A 12,697-nucleotide genomic window follows, 5' to 3' on the forward strand; every position below is an offset into this window, starting at 1 on the left:
ACTCCCTTATGTACACTCTTATATACTTTCTTATTTACACTCTTATGTACACCCTTATTTTCACTCTTATTTACTTTCTTATTTACACTCTTATGTACACCCTTATTTTCACTCTTATTTACTTTCTTATTTACACTCTTATGTACTCCCTTATGTACACTCTTATATACTTTCTTATTTACACTCTTATGTACTCCCTTATGTACACTCTTATATACTTTCTTATTTACACTCTTATGTACACCCTTATGTACACTCTTATATACTTTCTTATTTACACTCTTATGTACACCCTTATTTTCACTCTTATTTACTTTCTTATTTACACTCTTATGTACTCCCTTATGTACACTCTTATATACTTTCTTATTTACACTCTTATGTACACCCTTATGTACTCCCTTATGTACACTCTTATATACTTTCTTATTTACACTCTTATGTACTCCCTTATGTACACTCTTATATACTTTCTTATTTACACTCTTATGTACTCCCTTATGTACTCCCTTATGTACACTCTTATGTACTCCCTTATGTACACTCTTATATACTTTCTTATTTACACTCTTATGTACTCCCTTATGTACTCCCTTATGTACACTCTTATGTACTCCCTTATGTACACTCTTATATACTTTCTTATTTACACTCTTATGTACACCCTTATGTACTCCCTTATGTACACTCTTATGTACTCCCTTATGTACACTCTTATTTACATTCTTATGTACACCCTTATGTTCTCCCTTATGTACACCCTTATGTACACTCTTATATACTTTCTTATGTATACCCTTATGTACACTCTTATGTACTCCCTTATGTACACTCTTATATACTTTCTTATGTACTCCCTTACTTACACTCTTATGTACTCCCTTATGTACTCCCTTATGTACACTCTTATATACTTTTTTATGTACACCCTTATGTACTCCCTTATGTACACTCTTATATACTTTCTTATGTACACTCTTATATACTTTTTTATGTACACCCTTATGTACTCCCTTATGTACACTCTTATATACTTTCTTATGTACACTCTTATATACTTTCTTATGTACACTCTTATGTACACCCTTATGTACACTCTTATATACTTTCTTATTTACACTCTTATGTACTCCCTTATTTACACTCTTATGTACTCCCTTATGTACACTCTTATGTACTCCCTTATGTACACTCTTATATACTTTCTTATTTACACTCTTATGTACACCCTTATGTACTCCCTTATGTACACTCTTATATACTTTCATATGTACACCCTTATGTACTCCCTTATGTACACTTATGTACTCCCTTATGTACACTCTTATATACTTTCTTATGTACACCCTTATGTACTCCCTTATGTACACTCTTATATACTTTCTTATGTACACCCTTATGTACTCCCTTATGTACACTCTTATATGCTTTCTTATTTACACTCTTATGTACTCCCTTATTTACACTCTTATATACTTTCTTATTTACACCCTTATATACTTTCTTAAGTACACCCTTACGTACTCCCTTATGTACACTCTTATATACTTTCTTATGTACACTCTTATATACTTTCTTATGTACACTCTTATGTACTCCCTTATGTACACTCTTATATACTTTCTTATTTACACTCTTATGTACTCCCTTATTTACACTCTTATGTACTCCCTTATGTACACTCTTATGTACTCCCTTATGTACACTCTTATATACTTTCTTATTTACACTCTTATGTACACCCTTATTTACACTCTTATGTACTCCCTTATGTACACTCTTATGTACTCCCTTATGTACACTCTTATATACTTTCTTATTTACACTCTTATGTACACCCTTATGTACTCCCTTATGTACACTCTTATATACTTTCATATGTACACCCTTATGTACTCCCTTATGTACACTCTTATATACTTTCTTATGTACACCCTTATGTACTCCCTTATGTACACTCTTATATACTTTCTTATGTACACCCTTATGTACTCCCTTATGTACACTCTTATATGCTTTCTTATTTACACTCTTATGTACTCCCTTATTTACACTCTTATATACTTTCTTATTTACACCCTTATATACTTTCTTAAGTACACCCTTACGTACACTCTTATATACTTTCTTATGTACACCCTTATGTACACTCTTATATACTTTCTTATGTACACCCTTATGTACTCCCTTATGTACACTCTTATATACTTTCTTATGTACACCCTTATGTACTCCCTTATGTACACTCTTATATACTTTCTTATGTACACCCTTATGTACTCCCTTATGTACACTCTTATATGCTTTCTTATTTACACTCTTATGTACTCCCTTATTTACACTCTTATATACTTTCTTATTTACACCCTTATATACTTTCTTAAGTACACCCTTACGTACACTCTTATATACTTTCTTATGTACACCCTTATGTACACTCTTATATACTTTCTTATGTACACCCTTATGTACTCCCTTATGTACACTCTTATATACTTTCTTATGTACACCCTTATGTACTCCCTTATGTACACTCTTATATGCTTTCTTATTTACACTCTTATGTACTCCCTTATGTACACTCTTATGTACTCCCTTACTTACACTCTTATGTACTCCCTTATGTACACTCTTATATACTTTCTTATTTACACTTTTATGTACACTCTTATATACTTTCTTATTTACACTCTTATGTACACCCTTATGTACACTCATGTACACCCTTATGTACACTCTTATATACTTTCTTATGTACACTCTTATATACTTTCTTATGAACACTCTTATGTACACCCTTATGTACTCCCTTATGTACACTCTTATGTACTCCCTTATTTACACTCTTATGTACACCCTTATGTACACTCTTATATACTTTCTTATTTACACTCTTATGTACACCCTTATGTACTCCCTTATGTACACTCTTATGTACTCCCTTATGTACACTCTTATATACTTTCTTATGTATACCCTTATGTACTCCCTTATGTACACTCTTATGTACTCCCTTATGTACTCCCTTATGTATACTCTTATATACTTTCTTATTTACACTCTTATGTACTCCCTTATGTACACTCTTATATACTTTCTTATTTACACTCTTATGTACTCCCTTATGTACACTCTTATATACTTTCTTATTTACACTCTTATGTACACCCTTATTTTCACTCTTATTTACTTTCTTATTTACACTCTTATGTACACCCTTATTTTCACTCTTATTTACTTTCTTATTTACACTCTTATGTACTCCCTTATGTACACTCTTATATGCTTTCTTATTTACACTCTTATGTACACCCTTATTTTCACTCTTATTTACTTTCTTATTTACACTCTTATGTACTCCCTTATGTACACTCTTATATACTTTCTTATTTACACTCTTATGTACACCCTTATGTACTCCCTTATGTACACTCTTATGTACTCCCTTATTTACACTCTTATGTACACCCTTATGTACACTCTTATATACTTTCTTATTTACACTCTTATGTACACCCTTATGTACTCCCTTATGTACACTCTTATGTACTCCCTTATGTACACTCTTATATACTTTCTTATGTATACCCTTATGTACTCCCTTATGTACACTCTTATGTACTCCCTTATGTACTCCCTTATGTATACTCTTATATACTTTCTTATTTACACTCTTATGTACTCCCTTATGTACACTCTTATATACTTTCTTATTTACACTCTTATGTACTCCCTTATGTACACTCTTATATACTTTCTTATTTACACTCTTATGTACACCCTTATTTTCACTCTTATTTACTTTCTTATTTACACTCTTATGTACACCCTTATTTTCACTCTTATTTACTTTCTTATTTACACTCTTATGTACTCCCTTATGTACACTCTTATATACTTTCTTATTTACACTCTTATGTACTCCCTTATGTACACTCTTATATACTTTCTTATTTACACTCTTATGTACACCCTTATGTACACTCTTATATACTTTCTTATTTACACTCTTATGTACACCCTTATTTTCACTCTTATTTACTTTCTTATTTACACTCTTATGTACTCCCTTATGTACACTCTTATATACTTTCTTATTTACACTCTTATGTACACCCTTATGTACTCCCTTATGTACACTCTTATATACTTTCTTATTTACACTCTTATGTACTCCCTTATGTACTCCCTTATGTACTCCCTTATGTACACTCTTATGTACTCCCTTATGTACACTCTTATATACTTTCTTATTTACACTCTTATGTACTCCCTTATGTACTCCCTTATGTACACTCTTATGTACTCCCTTATGTACACTCTTATATACTTTCTTATGTATACCCTTATGTACTCCCTTATGTACACTCTTATATACTTTCTTATGTATACCCTTATGTACTCCCTTATGTACACTCTTATGTACTCCCTTATGTACTCCCTTATGTATACTCTTATATACTTTCTTATTTACACTCTTATGTACTCCCTTATGTACACTCTTATATACTTTCTTATTTACACTCTTATGTACTCCCTTATGTACACTCTTATATACTTTCTTATTTACACTCTTATGTACACCCTTATTTTCACTCTTATTTACTTTCTTATTTACACTCTTATGTACACCCTTATTTTCACTCTTATTTACTTTCTTATTTACACTCTTATGTACTCCCTTATGTACACTCTTATATACTTTCTTATTTACACTCTTATGTACACCCTTATGTACTCCCTTATGTACACTCTTATGTACTCCCTTATTTACACTCTTATGTACACCCTTATGTACACTCTTATATACTTTCTTATTTACACTCTTATGTACACCCTTATGTACTCCCTTATGTACACTCTTATGTACTCCCTTATGTACACTCTTATATACTTTCTTATGTATACCCTTATGTACTCCCTTATGTACACTCTTATGTACTCCCTTATGTACTCCCTTATGTATACTCTTATATACTTTCTTATTTACACTCTTATGTACTCCCTTATGTACACTCTTATATACTTTCTTATTTACACTCTTATGTACTCCCTTATGTACACTCTTATATACTTTCTTATTTACACTCTTATGTACACCCTTATGTACACTCTTATATACTTTCTTATTTACACTCTTATGTACACCCTTATTTTCACTCTTATTTACTTTCTTATTTACACTCTTATGTACTCCCTTATGTACACTCTTATATACTTTCTTATTTACACTCTTATGTACACCCTTATGTACTCCCTTATGTACACTCTTATATACTTTCTTATTTACACTCTTATGTACTCCCTTATGTACACTCTTATATACTTTCTTATTTACACTCTTATGTACTCCCTTATGTACTCCCTTATGTACACTCTTATGTACTCCCTTATGTACACTCTTATATACTTTCTTATTTACACTCTTATGTACTCCCTTATGTACTCCCTTATGTACACTCTTATGTACTCCCTTATGTACACTCTTATATACTTTCTTATGTATACCCTTATGTACTCCCTTATGTACACTCTTATATACTTTCTTATGTATACCCTTATGTACTCCCTTATGTACACTCTTATGTACTCCCTTATGTACTCCCTTATGTATACTCTTATATACTTTCTTATTTACACTCTTATGTACTCCCTTATGTACACTCTTATATACTTTCTTATTTACACTCTTATGTACTCCCTTATGTACACTCTTATATACTTTCTTATTTACACTCTTATGTACACCCTTATTTTCACTCTTATTTACTTTCTTATTTACACTCTTATGTACACCCTTATTTTCACTCTTATTTACTTTCTTATTTACACTCTTATGTACTCCCTTATGTACACTCTTATATACTTTCTTATTTACACTCTTATGTACACCCTTATTTTCACTCTTATTTACTTTCTTATTTACACTCTTATGTACTCCCTTATGTACACTCTTATATACTTTCTTATTTACACTCTTATGTACACCCTTATTTTCACTCTTATTTACTTTCTTATTTACACTCTTATGTACTCCCTTATGTACACTCTTATATACTTTCTTATGTATACCCTTATGTACTCCCTTATGTACACTCTTATGTACTCCCTTATGTACTCCCTTATGTATACTCTTATATACTTTCTTATTTACACTCTTATGTACTCCCTTATGTACACTCTTATATACTTTCTTATTTACACTCTTATGTACTCCCTTATGTACACTCTTATATACTTTCTTATTTACACTCTTATGTACACCCTTATTTTCACTCTTATTTACTTTCTTATTTACACTCTTATGTACACCCTTATTTTCACTCTTATTTACTTTCTTATTTACACTCTTATGTACTCCCTTATGTACACTCTTATATACTTTCTTATTTACAATCTTATGTACTCCCTTATGTACACTCTTATATACTTTCTTATTTACACTCTTATGTACACCCTTATGTACACTCTTATATACTTTCTTATTTACACTCTTATGTACACCCTTATTTTCACTCTTATTTACTTTCTTATTTACACTCTTATGTACACCCTTATTTTCACTCTTATTTACTTTCTTATTTACACTCTTATGTACTCCCTTATGTACACTCTTATATACTTTCTTATTTACACTCTTATGTACACCCTTATGTACTCCCTTATGTACACTCTTATATACTTTCTTATTTACACTCTTATGTACTCCCTTATGTACACTCTTATATACTTTCTTATTTACACTCTTATGTACTCCCTTATGTACTCCCTTATGTACACTCTTATGTACTCCCTTATGTACACTCTTATATACTTTCTTATTTACACTCTTATGTACTCCCTTATGTACTCCCTTATGTACACTCTTATGTACTCCCTTATGTACACTCTTATATACTTTCTTATGTATACCCTTATGTACTCCCTTATGTACACTCTTATATACTTTCTTATTTACACTCTTATGTACACCCTTATGTACTCCCTTATGTACACCCTTATGTACTCCCTTATGTATACTCTTATATACTTTCTTATTTACACTCTTATGTACTCCCTTATGTACACTCTTATATACTTTCTTATTTACACTCTTATGTACACCCTTATTTTCACTCTTATTTACTTTCTTATTTACACTCTTATGTACACCCTTATTTTCACTCTTATTTACTTTCTTATTTACACTCTTATGTACTCCCTTATGTACACTCTTATATACTTTCTTATTTACACTCTTATGTACACCCTTATGTACTCCCTTATGTACACTCTTATATACTTTTTTATGTACACCCTTATGTACTCCCTTATGTACACTCTTATATACTTTCTTATGTACACTCTTATACAAGCTGTTGATTTGCATCCGTGCCATAGTCAAGGACGTAAATATGCTAATGATTCTCGACCCAAATCAACGAAAAAATGGGTAGGTAATTTTTTCATGTTTTTTTCTTATTTACGTATATCCGTCAGTGTAACCCAGCCGTACTTTAATTCGGCGCGTGTGTTACTAGCCTTACTACCGCGCTGCGCACTCACACAAACGCAAACGATACATGCACAAAGCATACGCAACGATCGTTCAATAAAAATCGTAGATCATCCAGCCTACCCAAATTCACCCAATCACAGTGCGAGTACTCCCACACACTCGCCTCGCCGCTCCCCGCGTGCCCTTGAAGCCGGAACAAACAAGCGCCGACGGCAAGCAGTGTGTTTGATGTCGCCGCCGCTGCTGCGTACGTGCGCTTTGAATTCCGCGACGTGTAGGTACAAAGTGCGAGATGACGGAAAACTACACGAACACGAGTTGGTGGCGATGGTCCGCCTGTATGCCATCAGTGACAACAGTGTACTAACAGCCATCCATCCTCCGAGCCTTTTCCCAATCATGTTGGGGTCGGCTTCCAGTCTAACCGGATTCAGCTGAGTACCAGTGCTTTACAAGAAGCGCCTGCCTATCTGACCTCCTCAACCCAGTTACCCGGGCAACCCGATACCCCTTGGTTAGACTGGTGTCAGACTTACTGGCTTCTGACTACCCGTTACGACTGCCAAGGATGTGCAATGACAGCCGTACATACCTATGTTCCGGGAAATGTTTACCGACCGGGAACCCTCATCACGGAGGGTCATGCTGGTCATGTGACAGACTTATGTGCTAGGACCGTTAACTTAGTGCTTTCGACACATTAAAAACGAATGTGATAGTGTTATGTTAGCTGAAGGACAACCACCTACTTCGTCGTGCTCGATTGTGCCAAGAGTGTGAAGGTGACAGCTTTGAACAGTACCTCCGGGTAACTAAACTAGGTAATTTATTTATTTGTACATTTTGTAAATACGTAGTCAGCTTAATCAATTTTATTAGTGTAAATAAGTTGATTTCTTAACCACGCCAATAATACCTACGAGCCGAAAGAATCACCTCGTGCCTACACTTAACTAACACATCTTTCAGTAATTTAATCGAAAAGTAAAAACAAAATTACTACGAAATCTTTACGCTGAATGTTAAAGCAAACCGAAAATGTTATCAATCAGCTGTTAACAGGTCAGTGAACTTTCCTTTAGCGCACTAGTATTACGTCATTAATAAGATTTCCGTGTTCCAAGGTCCTAAGACCGTTAAGAAGGAAGCAAAATTTCTAATTATTAACCAATTTAATTCAAAAATAAAAACTAAATCACTGCGAAAACTTTATGCTGAAAGATAAAGCAAAACGAACATTTTATCAATCAGCTGTTAACATGTTAGTGAACTTTCTTTCGCGCACTAGTATTGCTTATTACTGTAGTTAATAAGATATCTGTGTTAAATTTATGCTCAAAAATTAGTAAGTAAAGTAAATCGAAGTTAATGACAATAATGAAGGTGATTTTCGAAACTTTAGGTAAAATGATTGCTATCGCGTATCACTCGGTCTCGCTCGCTCGCGCGCTCGCGCTGTCATGTCGTAGATAAGACACTCACACATCGACACTCACGCACACACGTAGACATTAGTTTTCTCTGTCTACGCACACATAGCTGCCATCACGCACACACTGTGGCCGCGGGGCAATTCTGTTATGATTTGTGTTTAACCGTGGGCTAAATTCTGAAATACCATGAAATTACAACATCAAAAAAAGCAGCGCATATTAGCTTTTTCCCACCTACCGTAATTCAAATCGATTATTTACGTATTTAATTTTAACCTCCTTGACTATGGCACGGATGCAGATCAACAGCTTGTATACTTATGTACACCCTTATGTACTCCCTTATGTACACTCTTATGTACTCCCTTACTTACACTCTTATGTACTCCCTTATGTACACTCTTATATACTTTTTTATGTACACCCTTATGTACTCCCTTATGTACACTCTTATATACTTTCTTATGTACACTCTTATATACTTTCTTATGTACACCCTTATGTACTCCCTTATGTACACTCTTATATACTTTCTTATGTACACTCTTATGTACACCCTTATGTACACTCTTATATACTTTCTTATGTACTCCCTTACTTACACTCTTATGTACTCCCTTATGTACACTCTTATATACTTTCTTATTTACACTCTTATGTACTCCCTTATGTTCACTCTTATGTACTCCCTTATGTACACTCTTATATACTTTCTTATGTACACCCTTATGTACACCCTTATGTACACTCTTATGTACTCCCTTATGTACACTCTTATATACTTTCTTATGTACACTCTTATGTACACCCTTATGTACACTCTTATGTACTCCCTTATGTACACTCTTATATACTTTCTTATGTACACCCTTATGTACTCCCTTATGTACACTCTTATATACTTTCTTATGTACACCCTTATGTACTCCCTTATGTACACTCTTATATGCTTTCTTATTTACACTCTTATATACTTTCTTAAGTACACCCTTATGTACTCCCTTATGTACTCTTATATACTTTCTTATGTACACCCTTATGTACTCCCTTATGTACACTCTTATATACTTTCTTATGTATACCCTTATGTACTCCCTTATGTACACTCTTATGTACTCCCTTAATTACACTCTTATGTACACCCTTATGTACTCCCTTATGTATACTCTTATATACTTTCTTGTTTACACTCTTATGTACTCCCTTATGTACACTCTTATATACTTTCTTATTTACACTCTTATGTACTCCCTTATGTACACTCTTATATACTTTCTTATTTACTCTCTTATGTACTCCCTTATGTACACTCTTATATACTTTCTTATTTACACTCTTATGTACACCCTTATGTACTCCCTTATGTACACTCTTATGTACTCCCTTATGTACACTCTTATATACTTTCTTATGTATACCCTTATGTACTCCCTTATGTACACTCTTATGTACTCCCTTATGTACTCCCTTATGTATACTCTTATATACTTTCTTATTTACACTCTTATGTACTCCCTTATGTACACTCTTATATACTTTCTTATTTACACTCTTATGTACTCCCTTATGTACACTCTTATATACTTTCTTATTTACACTCTTATGTACACCCTTATTTTCACTCTTATTTACTTTCTTATTTACACTCTTATGTACACCCTTATTTTCACTCTTATTTACTTTCTTATTTACACTCTTATGTACTCCCTTATGTACACTCTTATATACTTTCTTATTTACACTCTTATGTACTCCCTTATGTACACTCTTATATACTTTCTTATTTACACTCTTATGTACACCCTTATGTACACTCTTATATACTTTCTTATTTACACTCTTATGTACACCCTTATTTTCACTCTTATTTACTTTCTTATTTACACTCTTATGTACTCCCTTATGTACACTCTTATATACTTTCTTATTTACACTCTTATGTACACCCTTATGTACTCCCTTATGTACACTCTTATATACTTTCTTATTTACACTCTTATGTACTCCCTTATGTACACTCTTATATACTTTCTTATTTACACTCTTATGTACACTCTTATGTACTCCCTTATGTACACTCTTATATACTTTCTTATGTACACCCTTATGTACTCCCTTATGTACACTCTTATGTACTCCCTTATGTACACTCTTATATACTTTCTTATGTACTCCCTTACTTACACTCTTATGTACTCCCTTATGTACACTCTTATATACTTTCTTATTTACACTCTTATGTACTCCCTTATGTTCACTCTTATGTACTCCCTTATGTACACTCTTATATACTTTCTTATGTACACCCTTATGTACACTCTTATGTACTCCCTTATGTACACTCTTATATACTTTCTTATGTACACTCTTATGTACACCCTTATGTACACTCTTATGTACTCCCTTATGTACACTCTTATATACTTTCTTATGTACACCCTTATGTACTCCCTTATGTACACTCTTATGTACTCCCTTATTTACACTCTTATATACTTTCTTATTTACACCCTTATATACTTTCTTAAGTACACCCTTATGTACTCCCTTATGTACTCTTATATACTTTCTTATGTACACCCTTATGTACTCCCTTATGTACACTCTTATATACTTTCTTATGTATACCCTTATGTACTCCCTTATGTACACTCTTATGTACTCCCTTAATTACACTCTTATGTACACCCTTATGTACTCCCTTATGTATACTCTTATATACTTTCTTGTTTACACTCTTATGTACTCCCTTATGTACACTCTTATATACTTTCTTATTTACACTCTTATGTACTCCCTTATGTACACTCTTATATACTTTCTTGTTTACACTCTTATGTACACCCTTATTTTCACTCTTATTTACTTTCTTATTTACACTCTTATGTACACCCTTATTTTCACTCTTATTTACTTTCTTATTTACACTCTTATGTACTCCCTTATGTACACTCTTATATACTTTCTTATTTACACTCTTATGTACACCCTTATGTACTCCCTTATGTACACTCTTATATACTTTCTTATTTACACTCTTATGTACTCCCTTATGTACACTCTTATATACTTTCTTATTTACTCTCTTATGTACTCCCTTATGTACACTCTTATATACTTTCTTATTTACACTCTTATGTACACCCTTATGTACTCCCTTATGTACACTCTTATATACTTTCTTATTTACACTCTTATGTACTCCCTTATGTACACTCTTATATACTTTCTTATTTACACTCTTATGTACACCCTTATGTACTCCCTTATGTACACTCTTATATACTTTCTTATTTCCACTCTTATGTACTCACTTATATACACTCTTATATACTTTCTTATTTACACTCTTATGTACACCCTTATGTACACTCTTATATACTTTCTTATTTACACTCTTATGTACACCCTTATGTACTCCCTTATGTACACTCTTATATACTTTCTTATTTACACTTATGGACTCCCTTATGTACACTCTTATATACTTTCTTATTTACACTCTTATGTACACCCTTATATACACTCTTATATACTTTCTTATTTACACTCTTATGTACACCCTTATGTACACTCTTATATACTTTCTTATTTACACTCTTATGTACTCCCTTATTTACACTCTTATTTACACTCTTATGTACACCCTTATGTACTCCCTTATGTACACCCTTATTTTCACTCTTATTTACTTTCTTATTTACACTCTTATGTACTCCCTTATGTACACTCTTATATACTTTCTTATTTACACTCTTATGTACTT

At 32.7% G+C, this 12,697-nt stretch overlaps 1 protein-coding gene across 1 annotated transcript in view; it reads left to right on the forward strand.

Annotated features, from left to right (window-relative positions):
- Nucleotides 1-12,697, forward strand: part of LOC124644046 (EP300-interacting inhibitor of differentiation 3-like) — a 30,930-nt gene that overhangs the window by 14,757 nt on the left and 3,476 nt on the right. The window lies entirely within an intron of this gene.

This window comes from Helicoverpa zea, chromosome 29 (assembly GCF_022581195.2).
Source record: "Helicoverpa zea isolate HzStark_Cry1AcR chromosome 29, ilHelZeax1.1, whole genome shotgun sequence".
Taxonomy (NCBI): domain Eukaryota; kingdom Metazoa; phylum Arthropoda; class Insecta; order Lepidoptera; family Noctuidae; genus Helicoverpa; species Helicoverpa zea.